Source organism: Pelophylax lessonae (genome assembly GCF_965119305.1).
Source record: "Pelophylax lessonae genome assembly, chromosome: 3".
In the NCBI taxonomy this organism is placed as follows: domain Eukaryota; kingdom Metazoa; phylum Chordata; class Amphibia; order Anura; family Ranidae; genus Pelophylax; species Pelophylax lessonae.
Window position 1 is genome coordinate 621,045,164 of NC_138770.1, and position 13,895 is coordinate 621,059,058.

The window sequence follows — 13,895 nt, forward strand, 5'->3', positions numbered from 1 at the left end:
TTTTTTACTTACCTCGTTTAGAAGAAAATATACTCACCTTACTTCCTTCTTCCTCCCCTCGGCGGCCGTGGCGAGTCGTCACTTCCTGGCATGCAATGATTCCTGGGAGCTGAACGTCATCAATGACGGTGCCTGCACCGGAACTGACGTTGGGGCCGGTGCAGGCGCCGTCATACCTTGCTAAACAGCTTCTGGGCATGCCCAGAAGCTGTGCAGGGATGACGCTGCGGCACCGGAAGTGACAGCGGGGCCGGTGCAGTGCATCGTGGGACCGAAGAAGACGGAAGAGGACACAGAAGAGGATCGCGCTGGCTTCAAGCTGCCCACACCTGAGATGGCAGCGCTGGAGAAGACATTTTCAAGGTAAGTATTTCTTCTTAAAGGTAAGTGCAATCCGGGACAGATCAGAGGCTATCCATTGTGGAATGCACTAGCCCTGACTGTCCCGGGGGTATTTTTATTAAAAAAAAAGTTCACTGGGTGGAACTCCGCTTTACATGAGGGAAACACATAGGATACTATACTTGACCGCCACCTGATAATTCTGACTGTCAAACAGATTTATAAATTCAATACTTTCTAAAAACTATTGAGAGATAAGTTGTTACTCATAGGTTTAAAATGTAGCCATCAAAATATGGGGCAGCAAGCAAGTAAAGACATGATTTGTCAGTTAAAATGTTTCTTTCATGGGGAAGTTACAATAGTAACTCAAATGTGTACCCCCTGAAAATATACCAGTTCCCCCTTGATTCGAATCCATGATTGTGTCCTTCTAAGCTCAACAACTAAGAGAAGATTCGCTGTTCCCCATATTTACTGCAGTGGGTGCTGCTGCAATGCAGTCTTTCCCTCTCCTGATCTGTAATCACTGAGTGTTTGATCTGGCTCATCTACTTCTTGGCTCGATAAAAACAAGTAAGCTCCTTGGCGTGGCAGTGACTTGGCAGTACCTCCAAGTTGTGTTACTTGCCCATCTCTAGCCCACATAGCCTTGCCAGTAGAGGCTTTCAAATTGCATTTGTGAAAACCCCAACTGCAGACAGCTTCTATCAGAGGGGAGCAACAGGAAACTCGCCACAAAACTGATTAAGCAGCACAGTCTACACTTCCATAAACCATATTATAAAAAAAAAGTTTAGCCTTTGTAAGCACAACGAGTTTATACATGGGGCTAATTTACGCTGTTTCTGGAACACCGAGAAAGAATGAATCATAGTAAAAATGATCAATACACTTTAAGTATACGTAACCAGAGAACCGAGTATCATTTACATACTAAAAGTGTTAATAGACCCAAAAGCAAATTATTTTTGTAGCTTACCAAATCTTAGATGTGCTGGATGCATTGGTATTCCTATTTTAGACTTTATTTCCTTTATTTTCACCTAGCGATCTTCCCAGTACATCTGTTTTTTTTTTTTTTTTTTTTAACAGAACAAGCTGTCCTGCAGATGTAGTAGTTAGAAGATTTGAGACAAAATGTTTACCACTGACAGGGGTGCTTACAATGATGTTTTTATTTATTGATGTGAAACTTTTATCCCAAAAGGGAAAAATAACGTTGCCGTAACTGGTTATAAAGTATTAGCTCTTGTCTTCAGTTTGCCAGTGTATTAAATCTACTAGTATTCGAACATTCCCCTCCCCCCAGACTGTCAATGCTGCTGTCCAAAGGTGACCCTATTGCTCCCTCATCCAGAGTGGAGGCGCTCTAATAGAGGAGGTGTTTTATCAACTTAAAGTGGAAGTAAACTCTTCCTTTTTTTTTTTTTCTTCCCCTCCCCCCCTGCAAAGTAAATGCATAAGGTGCTAGTATGCATACTAGCAAATTACGGGACACTTACCTGCAACGAAGCCCGCAATGTCCTCACTGCCGGCCGCATCCATTTTCGCCCGTCTTCCTTCCAGATCTGCGGACTCCGGCTGTATTACTGGCCGGAGCCGCGTGACGTCACTCCCGCGTATGCACACGGGAGCCGCCGGTCATGGCACGGGCTCTAAAGAAATGGCACGGGCGTCCGTTTCTTCAGAGCGCATGCGCCGATGACGTCATCGGCTGCGTGCAATGTAAATATCTCCTAAACGGTGCAAGTTTAGGAGATATTTACAGCACCTATAGGTACACCTTATTATAGGCCTAACTAGAGGTAAAAGTAATCAAAGTGGGTTTACAAGTTAAAATCAGTATTTTTTGCTAGAAAATTACTTAGAACACCCAAACATTATATATATATATATATATATATATATATATATATATATATATATATACTTTTTGTAGCAGAGACCCTAGAGAATAAAATGGAGATCGTTGCAATACTTTGTCACACCGTATTTGCGCAGTCTTACAAAACGCAAAAATTCACTTTTTTAAAAACAGTAAAGTTAGCCCAATTTTTTTCTAAAATGTGAAAGATAATGTTACGCCGAATAAATAGATACCTAACATGTCATGCTTCAAAATTGCGCACGCTCGTGGAATGGCGACAAACATTCGTACTTAAAAATCTCCATAGGTGCCGCTTTAAAAATGTCTACAGGTTACCAGTTTAGAGTTACACAGGAGCATGGTGGTGGTAGTGTCATGGCATGGGCATGGGCATGTATGGCTGCCAATAGAACTGGTTCTCTTGTATTTATTGATGATGTGATTGCTGACAAAAGCAGCAGGATGAATTTTTTTCTTCATAGCACAAAAAATAAAAATTGCACAGGTGATCAAATACCATCGAAAGAAAGCTCTATTTTTGGGAAAAAAAGAACATCGATTTTATTTAGGTACAGTGTCGCACGACCGCGCAATTGTCCATTAAAATAACGCATTGCCGATTCTCAAAAAATGACCTGGTCATTAAGGGGGAAAATTCTTCCGGTCCAGAAGTGGTAATTCCATGCATGGGTATTTTATATTAACTATGCATTTTTATTACCTATGTATATAAAATACCTGGTCAATCTTCTGGAACCTGGAAATCAGTGAAGTAGATACAGCTACTGCAGTGATCTCCAATTGCTTCCGGTGTTGTAAAATTTTGTCGGACCCGTGAAAAAATCAGACCTCGTCACTTCCGGTGATAGAGCATCACAAAACAGCGGGTGGGAGTCGTCATTTTTCGAGGTTTGGCAAAATTATAACAGAGAGCGGACAGCTGATTGAGAGGAGGCGGGGCTGAGGTGCGACGGAGGACACCGCCGCGTCATCGAGACATTAGGGACGGAGGCACATATGCAGAGCTGGTGGAGGAGGCGGGACGGAGGTGCGGCCGTGTAATATATGCAGGACTTTAGCGACTCCTTATGTTTTATTATCTTTACATTTAGTATTTCTTATTTTGTATTATATAAATAGTAAATGTAATGAAATCCTAAGGATAAATAATACGATAATTGCTAAAGATAATAAAACAAGGAGTCGCTAAAGTTCTGCATTTATTACACGGCCGCACCTCCGTCCCGCCTCCTCTATTCAGCTCTGCAGATGACGCGGCGGTGTCTTCCGTCCCACCTCAGCCCCGCCTCCTCTCATTCAGCTGCCCGCTATGTGTTATAAGTTTACCAAACCAAGATAATGTCTTATGCACATGCGCACTTGAGACTCCCATCACCGGAAGTGACGAGGTCCGATTTTTTCACGGGTCCGAGAAAATTTTAGAACACCGGGTCCCATGGGAAGCGGCTATTTTCCTGCATTGTGAACACAGGAGTGTCAACCGCTTGGCACATGTGACATTCAGAGAATGCTTTGTATTTTCTGTTTGAATGCAAAGTGTTCTTTGACTGGATAAGGTGGAGAGGCGGAGTGGCGACATCACGCTCTACACCTTGTCCAATCTAAGAATTCTTTGCAAACATACAGAAAAATACAAGGCATTCTCTGAATGGTGCCTGTACCAAGTGGCAGGCCTCCTGTGTTCAGATGCAGAAGGGCAGCTGCTCGGCATGGGGCCTAGAAGTACGTGGAGATCAATGGAGTAGTGATGTCTATTACAGTGATTTCCAGCTTTTAGGGGCATCAGCCAGGTATAAAATATACATAAGTACATTATTTAAGCTGGATCAATGTAACTATGTATAAAACACCCTACCTGTGTAACGCCCTCATAGTCAGGCTGCTAGGTAATTTAAGTTTTTGGCTCCTTTGGTAAGCAAGGGAGCAGAAATTGTTTAAGATAAGGATCCCCCTGAGGAAGACACATAGTCCCTTGTGTCATCACGTGTAGGGGAGGGGCCAGGTGAGTGGCGGTGTTCGGAGTACTCCACAGTGGCAGGCATGCTGGATCGGATCCCAATGCAACGGGTCGGCGCTCAGCCATCCTTCAATTTATGCACTTTACCACTTTCTATATTCCCTGCTTGGATAGATTGGTGCGCTCAAGTACCAATTACATGTGAGTGGCACTTACGTTTTTTATTGAAGGGGATTTTACCATACGTTATTTGCACCATGGATTTATGTTTTTTCCAGTATGTGAGAGAGCTGCTGGAGCTATATATCTAGTACTGGGAGCCTGAATTGAAAGGGAAAAAAGGAGATCAACCACCATCACCCTATGAGGGTATATCAGCTCCTTTAGACCAAGCTTAATTGTGAGGTCACACTCAGCAAGGTGAGAACCCACCCACTAGAGGGGGTCACAAGAGTGGAGGTGACACATCTGACAAGCCGTTATATTTGTTTCACTTATTTTTACAGCATGGGTTATTGGGATCATTTATCACCTTTTTCGTTGATTTATTATAATTATTCATTACCTGTTTTTATTGATACTGTTTATCATTTTTTATTTTTGTTTATGATGATCAATCATGTGTGTTTTTACATTTTATGATTGAATTTATTTATACATCACTGGATATTTAAAACTAGTTTATCACTTACTGCACAGCATTTTTAATGATTATCTTTAGCTTTTCACACTAACTGATTGGGGAGTGATTAGTGCAATCTGCAGTTTTAACCACTTAACCCCCGGAAGATTTTACCCCCTTCCTGACCAGGGGGTATTTTGCGATTCGGCACTGCGTGACTTTAACGGACAATTGCGCGGTCGTGTGACGCTGTACCCAAATTAAATTGACGTCCTTTTTTTCCCACAAACAGAGCTTTCTTTTGGTGGTATTTGATCACCTGTGCGATTTTTTGATCATGCGCTATAAACAAAAAAATAGCGTCAATTTTGCAAAAATAATATTTTTCTCATTTTTTTATATGAAATTCCCCAAAAAAATGTAAAAATCTAAATTTTTTAACATTTTCAGCCAATTTGTTTTATGCTACATATGTTTGGTAAAAAAAATTGCAAAAAGCGTATTTTGATTGGTTTGCGCAAAAGTTATTGCGTTTACTAACAAAGGGAAAGATTTTTGTCATTTTTGTTGTTTTTTTTTAAATGCGTAATGGCGGCGATCTGCGATTTTTTTTGCGGGACTGCGACATTGGGGCGGACAGATCGGACCCTTGACTGACATTTTTGACACTTTTGGGGTTACCAGTGACATTTCTACAGTAATCAGTGCTATACATACTGTAAAATGTTACTGTAAAATGACACTGGCAGTGAAGGGGTTATCTTTTTTTGAGAGGGAGGGGTGGTGTGTGTCCCTAGGGGCGTGATTCTAACTGTGATTATCTGTGGCTTGAGCTGTAGGAACAGTGATCAACGGTCCTACATAGTAGAACCGTATGATCACTATTTCTACACAGGGGAGAATGACAGGCGGCTTGTTTACATCAGCCGCCTGCCTTTCTCCCGCTGTCATGGACGATCGTGAGTGCCCGGGGGACATCGGGTCCGAACGGGAGCGCGCCTCCGGCGGCGCGCACTCGCTCCCCAGAGCCTCACAGGTTAGTGACGTACCCATACGTCACTTTGCCTGTGAAGGGCTGACCGCCGCAGTATACAGTATGTACTTGCGGCGGTCGGCAAGTGGTTAAAGACATAGCAGCTCACAGGATCACTCTTGCATACATGAGCAGAACTGGTTTGTTTTGGTATGTTAAAGTGGTTGTATCCCCTGTGTAAAATATATAAATAAATAAGACACCTGCAGGATAATGGCATAATGTGCCAGCATGCATTGCATACTATAGCACATTATGAAATACTTACCTTAGAACGAAGCCCCCACACGGTCGCCCGCACACCGCTGAGGGAGCTGACATGTTCCCTCGGTGTCTCTTCCACGTCTCTTCCAGGTTTGGCAGCTGTGAGTTGCCAGGGCGGCGATGACGTCACGCGCTGGAGTTCACTTTCCGGCAAGATACGCCGGACCTTCAGAGTGCATGCGTCACTGGTGTATGCAGGGTGAATATCTCCTAAACCGTGCAGGTTTAGGAGATATTCATTTTACATACAGGTAAGCCTTATTATAGTTTAGACTGTTTCCCCCTGCCTCTAGAAGAAGATTTTAGAGCTTAGGGAGGGATAACTCAAATTACCAGCCTGAATATTGATCAGAGCCTAGCCAATTCCTTTGAAGGTGTGCCCAGATGGTGGTTGAGGAAGCTGATAAATAGTTTGAAGCCCTGGAGAGATTGTCTTCCCCTGCAAGGAGAGATTCCCAGCCTTAGAGGGGGGATTGTGCTGCTGTTCTTTGAGGTCTCAGTGCAGGAGGCATAAAAGGGACATGAAACTGGCTTCAGGATTTCACCAAAAGGAATCTGGTCTTGAGAAGGATATTTCTAACTCGCTGAGGGGTGTAAGGAGGAAGGTGGCAGTTGTCCTGAGGACTTGTACGTAATGACCCTGTACTTATACCTAGTAGACATGTACATGACGAAAAAATGTGTTTTGTTTCGTTTAGATTTGTTAATCTAGTTATTTTGTTTAGTTAAATTATGTTGATTCGTTCAATTCTCATTTGGGATTCGTATTCAGAATTCGTATTTGAAATTAATTTTATGTCTTTTTTAAAATTTTCTTCAAATTTACTCATTTTTTAAATTCAAAATGTTCGAATCGATAAATTTTAAATCGGTCGAATAGAAAAATTTACATTTTTGTTCTATTCGAATGTGAATAAACAAATGAAAAATCTTCATCAAATGATTACAGTGACTCTCTAAATCATCTTTGACTTAACAAAAACAGCATTATTTTGAAATGGTACTCTAATAACACACATAGTCTTTGGTTTCAGAAACATCTTTACAGTTTGAATTCAACTGGAATTCGATGTAAAATTCTATTCAAATTTCATTAAAAATTTCCAAATTCTGACAAATTTAATTTCCTTCTTTTGGAGCACTGAGTAAACTTTGTTTATACTGCAATTTAGGTATTCAGATATATCCAAATCTGGATGGGTGGAGAGTGGCCTCTGTGCTATCTGGGGGAGAACCAGTTGGATCAGCGGGCCCTGGGGGAATAGCGCTACACCTGTAATTCTTTTTTAACATTATAGTAATAATTGCAGCTTACAATATTTATTCACAAAGGAACAATAAAACATTTCTGAAGCATTAACCTGAAAAATTATGTAAAGAATTGCATTATCAACTGGAGAACAGCTCTTAGCTCCCCTGTTGCCTGCAGAGAACCTGTGAGTTCGCCGTACCATTCTAACGTGTACTCTTAGTGGAATTATCTGTATGGAGTTTACATGTACTTTCTGTTTGCATCACTTTTCATACTTTGAGGTCTGAGCATGTAGGCCCTTTACAAAATAATCTATAGTGGGTGACTGGGGACAAAGAGAAGGCAGATATACTAAATACCTTCTTCAGCTCTGTGTATACAAAGGAGCATGGGGAGCTCATGTCCATAATGGGGATGGTATTGACACAGCCCCAAATGATCCACTATGACCCAAAATTGATATGGTCCAGAAATATTTAGACAGAATAAAGGTGAATAAAGCATCCAAACCAGAGGGTATCCACCCACGGATCCTAAAAGAATTGAGTTCTGTCATTTCAAAGCCATTGTTTCTAATTTTTAGGGACTCTTTAATGACTGGAATAATACCACTGGGTTGGCTTAAGGCATGGTGCCTATATTTAAAAAGGGATCAAACTCTTTATCAAGTAACTATAGACATGTATAGTTGGGAAGATATTGGAGAGTTTAGTAAAGGACCACATAGATGACTTCTTGCTGTAAAAAAATATTTTTAGCAACGGACAGCATGGATTCATGAAAGTCAGAAGTTGTCAGATTTATTTTTAAGAGTAGGTAAGTAAAACCTTAGACCAGCCTTTCTCAACGTTTTCAACATAGAGGAACCCCTTATAAATATAGTCATTTTTAGCAGGGGTTCCCTGAGACCTTAAAATTATTTAAATCATGATACATTAGTGTGATTGTCAGTTGGATGAATGCTCCTTACACTTGTGGACATTGGGAAGAATCACCTTCTTCCAGATAGCTAAAAAGATCAATGCTGTCAGGTGAACTTTTCTGAGAGGCAGAAATTGCTCAAGAACCCCTAGCAACCTCTGGAGAAACCCTAGGGTTCCACGGAACCCTGGTTGAGAACCACTGCCTTAAACAAAGGGACTCTTTAGTGACTGGAATAGTACCACTGGATTGGCGTAGGGTCAATATGGTGCCTATAATTAAAAAAGGATCCAAGTCTTTACCAAGTAACTATAGGCCTGTTAGGTTAACTTCTTTGGTTGGGAAGATACTGGAGAGTTTAATAAAAGACCACATAGATGAGTTCTTGCTGGAAAAAATATTTTAAGCATGGAATTATGAAAGACAGAAGTTGTCAGACAATAATGATTTATTTTTATGAGGATCAGATGTAAGTAAAACCTTGGATAGAGGGGTGGCTGTGGACGTAGTATACTTGGATGTTGCAAAAGCATTTGGCACAGTTCCCCACACACAGCTAATGTGTAAGGTAAAGTCTACAAAAATCTGTCAATAGATAGAAAACTGACTAAAAGACAGAATTCAGAGTGTATTGGTTAATAATTCTTACTCTAAATGACTTACGGTTATCAGTGGGTGGAACCCTTACTTTTTAATATATTCATAAATCATATAGGGTCTGGGTGTAAAAAGACCACTTTAGTCCTTGCAGATGACACCAAGCTATGCAGTGGAATAACATCCTTACAAGAGGTCTTGAATTTACAAGCCGACCTCGATGCACTGATTAATTTGGCAACTATGTGGCAGATGAGGTTTAATATTGATAAATATAAAGTTATGCACTTGGGGGCTAAGAATATGCATGCATCATACATACTAGGGGGAGGACAACTGGTGGAATCCATAGTGGAGATTAGCATCTGGGGGTTCTGGTAGATCATAAGATTAATAATGGCACAATCATTTTGCCCCTGTACAAATCATTAGTAATCATTAGTAAGACCTCATCTGGAATATGCAAATCAGTTTTGGACACCAGTTTACAAAAAGGATAATGGGGAACTTGAGAGAGTGCAGAGATGGGCAACCAAACTGAGGCATGGAGGAAAGATTAGAGCAGTGGTTCTCAACTCCGATCCTCAGGATCCACAAACAGGCCAGATTTGCAAGATAACTGAAATACATCACATGTAATATCATTTGCTGCTCAGTAAATGCAGTATTCTAATCTGCTTCTCCAAAAGTTAATACTTAAAATCTGGCCCATTGGTGGGTCCTGAGGACTGGAGTTGAGAACCACTGGATTAGAGGAACTGAATGTATTCTTTCTTGAGAAGAGGCGATTAAGGGGGATATGATCAACATGTAAAAAATACAAAAGGGGTCCATATAGTGAACTTGGTGTTGAGTTATTCACTTTAAGGTGATTGTAAAGTCTTGTTTAAAAAAAAACAAAAAAAACCCAAACATGTTATACTTACCTGCTCTGTGCCGTTGGTTTTGTACAGAGCAGCCCAGATCCTCCTCTTCTCGGGCCCCTCTTCGCTGCTCCTTCCTCCTATCGAGTGCCCCCACAGCAAGCAGCTTGCTATGAGGGCCCCCGAATCGAGCTGCAGCTCTGTGTGTCCATTCAGACACAGAGCTGCCGTTTAGCCCCGCCCTCTCTCTCCCCTGATTGTCTCACTGATTTTGATTGACAGAAGCTGGAGCCAATGACGGCACGGCTGTATCTCAGCCAATCAGGATAAGAGTCTGGGACAGCCGAGGGACTCGTGGACATCACTGGATAGAGATGGGGCCAGGGCCAGATTAACGTAGGGGCTATTGGAGCTGCAGCTCCAGGCCCCTACCTTTATATAGGCCCCGGGTTGGCCATATTCACTGTTACCGCTCTTCTGTCACTTGTAAACACAGAAGTCTGGCTTCTATGCTCGCTTCCCCAGGCAGCTCCCTCAGAACCTCCCCACACAGCACGAAGGCCGGACAAGGAGGGACAGTTGCCGATGCATGGATGTGTTTATGGGCTTCAGAGACAGCATCCCATGTTGAATTAGGCATGCATGGCTGCACCCTTCCTCCTCTGGGTGCATGCCAAGGCACGGCCCTTAAGGCCCTTCAAAATCCTCAGCACCAAGCCCATGATGCTCTTAATCCGGCCCTGGATGGGGCACAGGTAAGTATTAGGGGTGCTGGAGGGGCTGCTACACACAGAAGGCTTTTTATCTTAATGCAGAGAATACATTAGGAAAAAAAACCTTCTTGACTTTACAACTCCTTTAAGATCATCACCAAACACAAGGGGGCACTCTTTACACCTGGAGGAAAAGAGATTTAATCTCCAAATACAAAAGGTATCTTCACAGTGAGAGCTGTGAGAATGTGGAATAGACTCCCTCCAGAGATGGCTCTGTCCAGCTCAGTTGATTGCTTTAAAAAAGGCCGGTGTTCCGTGAAAAAAACCTACCCGTGAGAAATGCATACCCTCGTCACTTCCGGTGCACCTACGTCACCACTACGTCATTGAACAGCTGAGGAGCTGACTAGTGCGCATGCACGGAGGGTATGAAATGATCACGACAGTGTGTGTAACGAGGCGGTTACATTAAAACAGCTCGGCTGCAATATGAGTCATCTCCGCTCCTGTCCCTGTCACTTCCCTGATCTGGGCTAGTAAATATAAAATCGGCTCTCGGCTCCGTGATTTATCTTTTCAGACACCCGCCTCCGCTTTTATTTTTACTAGCCCAGATCAGGGAAGTGACAGGGACAGGAGCGGAGATGACTCATATTGCAGCCGAGCTGTTTTAATGTAACAGCCGCGTTACACACACTGCCGTGATCATTTCATACCCTCCGTGCATGAGCACTAGTAAGCTCCTCAGCTGTTCCATTACGTATCCAGGGCTGTGAGCATGAGCACTGCTACGCTGCTCAGCTGTTCCTCACAGGAAGTGACGTGGGTAGGCATTTCTCACGGGGTAGGTTATTCTCACGGAACACCGGGATTCTTTCCTAGATGTACATAATATAACTGGATACTATTATTTGTAGGCAAAGTTAATCCAGGGAATATTCGATTGCTTCTTGGAGGAACAGGAAGAATTTTTTTCCCTTGCTGGATCAAAGTAGATTATGCTTTGCTGAGGTTGTTTTTGCCTTCCCCTGGATGAACTGTGGGTATAGGATTGTGTATATAGGATTGCATAACTTTTTTTTTTCCTTTTATTGTTTTTTTCCCTTTTATTGTGTATTTTTTAGACAATAGGGTGCGACTTGTCTTGCAATTTGACCTGTCAAATCGTATGACAAGTCGCTCCAATGTGAACGAGGGCTTAGATAGGTTCGCATGCAAATATTCAGACAAAGTTAAAAGCAGAGTAGTGCTATCCCCTCTATCGATAACTTTTACCTATATTACTAAACCAAAGACGGAGTCAGTTGGGTTAATCATTTATTAGACTGTTCCCTTTGAGTCAATCTACTCCTTCCATCCGCCCTCCATTCATCCTGCTCTGGCCTATTGAACTATCTGTATGTCACATGTCAGGTCAAAATGCAAAATAAAAAATATGAGTAAAAATCAGATCAGAATAGATCACGTGGTGATGAGCACGTTCTCCAAGAACTCTGCTGTCACACAGGTCAGAAAATCATGCGTTTCCTTGTTATTAAATCATTTCCTTCATCGGATGTGATCCTGCAGGAGATGGGAAACAATAAATTAGACATATTAAAGTTCAACCATCGTGATAATAAGTGCTGGACTGTGTTGAATCCAATGAAAGAAAAGAAAGGTAAAACAAAATGTTTTTCTATGAAACCCCCTCAGTGTTCTAAAAGAAGACAATTAAGCTGAACTCTGGGCACAAACTTTTTTATTTTAATATATATATATATATATCAATAGCCACAATGCATAAAATGTTTATTACACCAAATGTATTTGCAAACCCAAATATTACCTATGTGACATCATCGGTGTGCTTAACATAGCCTACGCAGAGAGCAGAGCTGTGGGAGGGGCCCTGAAGGCTTCACCTACTACTGGCTGCCTGCAGAAAACTACAGGAGTGAGCGGAGACAAGACCAGTCACCCTGCACAAGGAGAGAGAGGAGCAGTGACCGGTCTTTATTACAGGAAGCTACTGAACAGTGGCAAAAGTCTCACACTGGATTACTGCACAAATTTGGAAGAAATAAACAAAACACACCAAGATTCAAGAATACACATGATTCTTGTAGTTAGACAATATTTGCTGATCCCAGAGTTCAGCTTTAAAGGGTGACACCACTTTTGTTGAGAAAAAACATTCCCCTCTGGGTGATCTATGTACATTAAATCAAAATATTGTGTGCGTGTCAATGCGACTATAAATCTGAAATCCAACTCTATATAGAAAAACAAATAAATTAATTGGTCGTAGCTGCTATATCAACAAATGTTCATCACTAGGGATGATCGAACAGTTCAGGTCGAACCGATTGACTGTTCGAAATTCAGCCGAATTCCGAACTTTTTGCGGAAAAATTCGGCAACCAGAACCGACCAAAATGTAATGGGACAGGAACTGGGCTATAAAAGCCCGTGATTGGACCAGAACCATCAGTAAAAGCCAATTGAGGGGGCAGGAGGATGCTAGGAATGTGATTGGAGTGACTAGGGGGTCCAGAGGCCAATCAGTAGTGAATACGCCCCCCAGTATATAACATAGCCCCGCCAAATCTCTAGCACTGTAATACAGGGGCTGTGGAAGAGAGTGGAAGCAGTTCTGTTACTCCTGCTTCAAAAGTGTCATTTAGCAATTATTAGTGTGAGGAAAGGGATATCTAGTGTAGTTAGGGTACTATTTTCCACTATAGTTAGATTCAATAATCTAGTTTCTGTAGGGAAAGTGTTAAGTGTCAGGGTGACTGTAGTGTAGTGTAGGGTGAACTGACTCTGACTGCTATGGCAGGGTGACCAAACTCTTCCATGTCAGGGTGACCGCCATAGAAAAAAGATCGTTTGTCTTAAAATTGCAGTAGAGCAGGCATAGGGCTCCGCTCCTGTCACACCTGGCCGTTTTTGTTGCAGGCGTTTATTGGGCTTTTTTGTGGACGTCTTTGGAGGCAGGCATGACATCTGAACTTCTGTGTAGGGGTATATATATACACACACACATATATGTATATACACATACACACATATAGGTGTGAAAGAAGCAGAACCCTATGCCTGCGCTTATGAAATTATTTGCAGGCATAGGGCTCCGCTCCTATCACACCTATATGTGTGTATGTGTATATATACATATATGTGTGTGTGTTTATATATACCCCTATACAGAAGTTCAGATGTTATGCCTGCCTCCAAAGACGCCCAGAAAATGTCTAAAAAAACGCCTGCAACAACACACCTGGGCGTTTTTGTTGCAGGCGTTTTTTTTGGGCATTTTTTGGGCATCTTTGGAGGCAGGCATAACATCTGAACTTCTGTATAGGGGTATATATACACACACACATATATGTATACATACACATACACACATATAGGTGTGAAAGTAGCAGAACCCTATGCCTGCGCGAATGAAT